Source organism: Xenopus tropicalis, chromosome 9 (genome assembly GCF_000004195.4).
Source record: "Xenopus tropicalis strain Nigerian chromosome 9, UCB_Xtro_10.0, whole genome shotgun sequence".
Lineage (NCBI taxonomy): Eukaryota > Metazoa > Chordata > Amphibia > Anura > Pipidae > Xenopus > Xenopus tropicalis.
In genome coordinates this window covers 8,157,073-8,164,712 of record NC_030685.2, presented here as the reverse complement: position 1 = coordinate 8,164,712, position 7,640 = coordinate 8,157,073, and the positions used below count along the sequence as shown (strand labels likewise).

Here is a 7,640-nt window from a genome sequence, read left to right as displayed (position 1 = left end):
TAAACAGTAAAAAAAATGACATATTAAGATGGTGGGAGCAGAAGAGTGGATATAATCAGTGGGTGCAGTTGAGTAGCGCTATCTGATTGTACAGAAAAGTTAATTAAACTGGAAATATGTTTACACTGTAATTACAGGTTTTGCAGTCATGTGATTTATTGGGGGTCATTGTGCTGCCATCGGGTGGGAAGTGGGCAGTTAGGGGAGAGCAGCTTTCTTGGTTCTAAGGATCTGTAGGGCTCCATCAACTGAAGAACTGGAAGAACATGTAACAAGCTGAGGGCAGTGATTTATGGCCCTTAGAGACAAATGTAGAACTGGTTAGTCGGAGAGCCTGGTTAGTTGGCCCTGATCAAGAACAACTTTACCTGACGTGTGTGGGGTTGGCCATCAGGTAAGGCCAGAAGAAGTGAGACCAAGGATTCTCCAACGATAATTCCTTCTCCATTTTCAATCTTTCACTTTTGGGACCCGCCTCCTGCTTAGTTCTGAAAATGTAAAAGCTCCAAGGATCCCCCGCCCCCAATGTAATGGTTCCATCAGCAGATCCTTCTCCATAGAGGTGCCAGTACCCACCATGCTTTGCCCAAACATGTGACATGATTCCAAATGAGGGCGCCACATTCCACTTCTTCTCATTACAAGAATTTATTTGGGGCAATTTCTTTGTATAATAGAAAAACCGACAGTCAGGGACCTGGAACCTACTGTATATTGTCATTCCTGCTGGGGGCTGCCTGCTTGGTGGCTATAAGAACTGGGGAGGCCTTGGTGCCAAATGCCAACAATTTTTATATACCCAGAACATTAAAGGGTAAGTAACTTGTAAATAACCAACTCCTATCAGTCAGTTAGCAGAACAGCCCTTTTGGGTTTATTTAATGGTTAAATGATTCCCCTTTTCTCTGTAATAATAAAACAGTACCTGTACTTGATCCCAACTAAGATATAATTACCCCTTATTGGGGCAGAACAGCCCTATTGGGTTTATTTCATGGTTAAATGATTCCCTTTTCTCTGTAATAATAAAACAGTACCTGTACTTGATCCCAACTAAGATATAATTACTCCTTATTGGAGCCAAAACCATTCTATTGGGTTTAATTACTGTTTAAATAAATTTTTTTAGTAGACTTAAGGTAGGAGATTCCGAATTACGGAAAACCCTGGGTCCCAAGCATTCTGGATAATGGGTCCGATACCTGTAATAATAGCCGTTAATAACATATACAACCCACACATAAATGGGAAAACTCCCCTGTACATATGGATTTCATGACAACAACCTTATATTTATAGGTTGCATAGGCCATGGGTATATAATCAGCAATATTCCAGCAGTAGCTTGGGGGTTAATCACCCCCGGAGAGCTACAGTCAGCATTCACGTTCTAGGGCTGGTACCGTTATACTGCAGCGACTTTGCTTTTACTTTCAGTTGCTGCTGCAGAGAAGAGACCTGAATCCCCCCTGACGGAGGCACCGAATCTCCCCCAAAAACACAGAGAAGGTAAGTTTGGGGGGGGGGGTAAATGTTCAGATGTAGGGGGTAATGTTGCCATGGTACCCAAGCTGTTTTTGTTTTTTTTTCCAATTGCTTCAATGACTATTTGATCTTTTCATCACTGTATAACTGAGTCTGTAGGCTGCACATCTCATGGTGGGACTGAGCTTTATGTGAGGCAATAATTAATATAATCATTTTATATTAATTAACAGAAAGGGGGGGGGCAAAGTCATCAAGCAAAAGTAACCTGTATTCAAAGACAAAGCCTGTATACAATAACTAGGTGCTAAAGGCAACGTGAAGAAAGGCTTCCTCCTTAAGCCCCGCCCTGTTCTACATGGGGGCCCAGGTTCAATACCCATATCAGGACTTGGGGACTCCCTGCACTGAGGGCGGCAGTTGTAGGGCAGTAAATGCCAGCGGCCCTACACGTAATAGTACCGACGGGAGAGGGGACACCAATGGGGCTTCTAGTTGCAGGGAATTACACTCTGTAGATGCCTTCTCTTTTTAGTGCAATTAAATCCAAACAATCCCTATTTAGAGATCTGGGTAGTGATGAAGGGGTTCACCCTACATCCGCCTCTAGTGGGTTTGGGTCCCCAAAGGGCTCTGGTTTGGGGGTGATACGCCATATTCATGGGGGACAGTAGGGAGAGGCATGTATGTGTCCCCCCTCCCGCCCCCTATCTGCTCCCTATTTGCCCCCTAACTTGCCCTATGACAGCCAATAAGGACGGGGTTGGCCTGGGCTCCCTGATGCTGCTCCTTATCACAAACTGAAGTCAGACTGGGGGAAGATTTACTTTACACAGCGCTGTACAATCTTACAATATACACAATTACACACAGGGAGGACAAATGTTATAATAAATATAAGTGAGTTATAACTATCTACCAGTTTTGCCCCCCCCACACAGGGGAGACAGTACCCCCCATACACAGTGCCCCCATACACAGAGCCCCCCAAACACAGTGCCCCCCAAACACAGTGCCCCCAATACACAGTGCCCCCAATACACAGTGCCCCCAAACACAGAGCCCCCCAAACACAGAGCCCCCCATACACAGAGCCCCCAAACACAGAGCCCCCCAAACACAGAGCCCCCCATACACAGAGCCCCCCCATACACAGTGCCCCCCATACACAGAGCCCCCCTAACACAGTGCCCCCATACACAGAGCCCCCCATACACAGTGTCCCCCATACACAGTGCCCCCCATACACAGTGCCCCCCATACACAGTGTCCCCCATACACAGTGTCCCCCATACACAGTGCCCCCATACACAGTGCCCTCCATACACAGTGCCCCCCATACACAGTGTCCCCCATACACAGTGTCCCCCATGCACAGTGCCCCCATACACAGTGACCCCATACACAGTGCCCTCCATACAGTGTCCCCCATACACAGTGTCCCCCATACACAGTGTCCCCTATACACAGTGTCCCCCATACACAGTGTCCCCCATACACAGTGTCCCCAATACACAGTAGCCCCCCATACACAGAGCCCCCCATACACAGTGCCCCCCAAACACAGTGCTCCCCATACACAGTGCCCCCCATACACAGTGTCCCCCATACACAGTGCCCCCCATACACAGTGCCCTCCATACAGTGTCCCCCATACACAGTGTCCCCCATACACAGTGTCCCCTATACACAGTGCCCCCCATACACAGTGCCCCCCATACAGAGTGCCCCCCATACACAGTGTCCCCCATACGCAGTGCCCCCCATACGCAGTGCCCCCCAAACACAGTGCCCCCCCCAAACACAGTGCCCCCCCATACACAGAGCCCCCCATACACAGTGCCCCCATACACAGTTCCCCCATACACAGTGCCCCCATACACAGAGCCCCCCATACACAGAGTCCCCCATACGCGCTCCGACTCCTTGCGCTGCTTCTCTCCTTATGTGGCTCCTTCTCCGGCGGTCCCAGGCCCTTTTATAAGGTTGCGCCCCATGTGTACGTGTGACGTCATTACGCACTTATCTTAAACCTTCTCATCCCGCTGTCGCGGATCCTTCTATGAATGTCCCGCATTTCCGTAATCTATTACGAAAATGCGGGACATTCAGGGAACTATCCGGGACAGCGGGATGTGCTATAGAAAGCGGGACAGTTGGGGGGTATGCAATTGAGGGTCGGTATGGGCTGAGGGTCTGTGATACAAACCAACTGCTATTGGCTGTGTCTATGAACCCACCAGAAGGCCGTGGCCTCTCCATTCTTTAACCCCTTGGTGCTTGATCCGGTAGCACCCTACCAAAGGGCACCCTACCAGATCCAAGTGCAAGTCACAGAAGGGTGGCGTTCCTTCATTCGGCTCTAGGGGGATCTAATATTGACTATTTAGGTTCATTTTCTTGGGAAACAGTCCATTTCCCATAGAGAAGCACAGGGAAGCTTATTAGACCTAGACTAATCCAGTTAGAAATGCCTCTCAGTTCATGGTGGCCCCCCAAAAAATCAGGGCCATTGGGAGGTATGCTTATGCTTGACATGCCTGACACATACGTGCCCCACACTTGCTCATAGATGGCTCACACAAACCCATGCATGTGATATGCTATTAGACCAGTCCGCTATTGCCTTTACACGAGGCAGAGCAGATCAAAATACGGTCGAGTCTCACCCACAGGTTGGGCCCTTCCTGATGCTGAGTTGCCCTAAGTGAAGGCCACCCAGGAAAGTAAAGTGAACCTGGGTCCCTTTTAAAGGTGGTCCCTACGTTAGGTGAGCACCTCTAACCCCTACTTCTAACTGGGGCTCAATACTCCCCTTACTCACTAAGCTCGATCTGTCTTACAACCCTGGGGTCACTAAATCCTTATTCACAATCTGACTCACTCCAGCAATGAGGCCTACTTCTGCCCCTGGACCCCACGATCAGTCGGAGCACCATGAGCCTAGCTCATGGGAATCCCTTCCCTTTCAGCTAGGGGACAGGACATCCCATAATATCCTTGTACCAATGGGGAAATACCCCTCTCCCACATTCACCATTTCAAGGCACTGGTCAGTTTGCTCCTCTATGCTCTCTCCCTCCCTTCTCCCCCTCCTCTCCCTGTTCCATCCCCTCCCATCTCTCCTCTCTTCCCCTCCGATCTCTATGTAATCTGAGCTACCAGCAGCCAGAGCTGCAGCACGGAAGCTACTGAGAACAAGCTAAAATGGCAGCTGCTTTCTTAAACAAACGGAGGGAGCTTCTAGGGCTGTTACTCAGGTATGGTAAAGCTTTCTGCAGAATAAATATAGCGTTCTAGCTTGCACTATTGGCACTAATAGATGTGCAACCTCCATCCATATTGAGTCCACCAACTTTATTTTATTGCTGTTTGATAGAGCTTTGGTGGTGAGCCTGTAATGTGGCCAGAAGTGACAATGGAAAAAAGTGGCACACTCATGGGTAATGTTTTCAATTGTGCCCAGGATGGTGGCATTTACACCAAAATAGAAAATACTACTTGCATATATTTAGTAATGTGTTCTATGTCATGTATAAAACCTACAGCCACACAGTTGTATGAGTACAGCCCTCAAAGTGATGAACTTTGCTTTCTACAGTACGCATGGATTTCCTGGGCATCTCCAATGGTTTTTACTACTGACACCTTCAATGTCTGATTTAGCAGGTCTTCCTTCAGCCAGAATAATGTTTGCAAACAAGCATGTGGTCGGGATCTTTACACGTGAAGCTCTAGACTCATTCGATTGGCTGATCACGTTCCTGCTGACCATATCTGCGGTGAGGGACGTCCGAACTGTTCATATCTCCAACACCAACTATGGAGATGTTATGGATGAGGCGGATAAGTGCGCCTTTGCCATCCTGTACCATACCCAGAACCGAGGAAGGATAAACATAACCGATGTGACCGACTCCCTGTACGACAGAGAACTGGAGGGACTGTTTAACTGTCTAAGTATTTGCCATAAAATTATTGTTCTTTATTGTGACTCAATATGATATTTTGTGTTTTTGGTTTGGGAACCACTAATCTAAAGCATGTTGTGTCCTGGGAATGATAACTGAACAAAATAAGAGAAAAGAGATTTCACAAAGGCTGCTGGTCTGTATAGGTTGGACCTCAGCCAGAAAAGTAAGGAAAGACCTTATGGGACTTGGTCTTGTGTTGCACCTAATTAATAGAATTCGGAGTTTGTTAAATTCCTTCACTTTCCCAAACTAGTTTTCACCACAATAAAAAAAGTTATCAGTGATATACAAGTGATTGACTAAGACAGACTTGACTAAACAGCCTTTATCTACTGTAAGGTCCATGGCCACCATCAGAAGCTCACCTCAGATCTTCTGTACGTTAAGGAAACTAAAGGTCCCCATACACTGGCAGATCCGCTTGCTTGGCTATGTCGCCAAGCGAGCGGATCTTCTCCCGATATACCCACCTACGGGTGGGTTATATCAGGAGAATCCAGGGTAATTCAATCGTTTTGAATTATAATGACGGGCATTGATAAAGTCGGTCTGGGGACCGCATCAAGGAGCCGATGCGGTCCCCGATCCGACTAGATTTTCTAACCTGCCGATCGAGATCTGGCCGATTTCAGGCCAGATATCGGTCGGGCAGGCCCATCAGTAGTGCCCATACATGGGCCGATTAGCTGTCGAATCTGTCTAAGGGACCCATATCGGCAGCTAGAATCGGCCCGTGTATGGGGACCTTAAGACAGACTTGACCAAACCACCTTTATCTACTGCTAAGGTCCATGGCCACCATCAGAGACTCACCTCAGATCTCCTGTATGTTTAGGAAACTAAGGCACTTTAATAATGTACACAACAGAACTAAATATAACTTTTTATTACCCCCCAAATGAAGCACAGGTTCGGGGATGGGTAGATAGCAGGAGTGGGTCACCTACAGCGCACTTCAATGGGTGCCTTCCGTTCCTTGCTGGACGCTGTTACAATTTGGGATCTGTTATACAGAGAGAGAAAGAGTCATAGTGGTGATTGATGACCTGGAGGACAGCAGTTTGGAGGCCAAGCACATTATCCTGCAGAACCAGCCCAGTATTGGGATATGGGCCGTAGAGCTCTTCCTCTTCAGCGACCAGGAGAAGACTTATCATGGAACAGAATCGTGTGGATACAAAATGAATGAGCTGGCAACATTAATAAAGAAGAATGCAGGTAGTACATTGTAATGCTACTGGTTAGGTCCATTAGAAATGCATTGTATCATATGATAACATGGCGCAGCTTTAATAAACTGCGAGTCAATAGAAACCAGCTGGGTGTCGCCAGTGGCCCTAAGCTTTGATTTTGGAACAAGACTGGCTACTCGATAACTGTCCCTTAGACCAATTTGACAGCTTATTGGGCCGTGTATAGGCACTACCGACGGGCCTGAAATCGGGCAGATCTTGATTGGCTCGTTGATATGGTCCGCGAACCGACAAATGCCTATGCCTGTCGTTCTAATTTGATTGTTTGGCCCCAGTTTGGCCCCAGTGCCCCTGAGAGAGCTCATACCTTTGTCCATACTAGCTCCTGATTAAACGTTTGGTGCAAGGGGCAGAGGACAGCGCTGTCCTCACCTGGGTTCAGGGGTAAATTACCCCTTGAAAAACCTCAGTTTTAAATGTCCAGTTACCTGCTGCCCCTGCACAAAACTTTTTTTAAAAAAATGGAGAGTAGCACAGGGGGCTTATTGGTAGGGTTGCCGCCTTTTAAAAACCAATGTACTGGCCAGGGTGTGCTGGGTGGGCGGCCTGGTGGGGACGTAGGGGTGGGGACTATGATATAAATGTTTGGGGCAATGGCGAGACTGGGAGGAGCGATGATGTAAAGGGGCAGGACCTGAGGCAGATTCTGGGTCATCCCTGCAGAGAAGATGTTCATAGTTTCCCATTAAGTACATCAGTTTGTAGTTGATTAAGAAGGGCCTTCCCTCTGTGTTTTATTATCTTTCTTTTCTTTACAGGTAAAAAGGACTATCGAGTAAGTATCACTCCCCTGTACTTTCCTTGTGAATCAATTCTTCATGTGTCTTCCAGCATAAGCTGAGGGGCACTCATGGCTACCAATGACTACAGCCGGCCCAGTGCTCGTATGTAGCTCAGCCGGCCCAGTGCCCATATGTAGCTCAGCCGG

At 47.8% G+C, this 7,640-nt stretch overlaps 1 protein-coding gene across 1 annotated transcript in view; it reads left to right on the top strand.

Moving 5' to 3' along the window:
- The first annotated feature begins 1,450 nt into the window (after positions 1–1,450).
- Positions 1,451–7,640, top strand: part of LOC101734404 — a 29,814-nt gene continuing 23,624 nt past the window's right edge. Inside the window, exon 1 of the mRNA XM_031893383.1 lies at positions 1,451–1,509. The gene's annotated coding sequence lies outside the window, so the exon portion shown is untranslated. The remainder of the gene's footprint in view (positions 1,510–7,640) is intronic.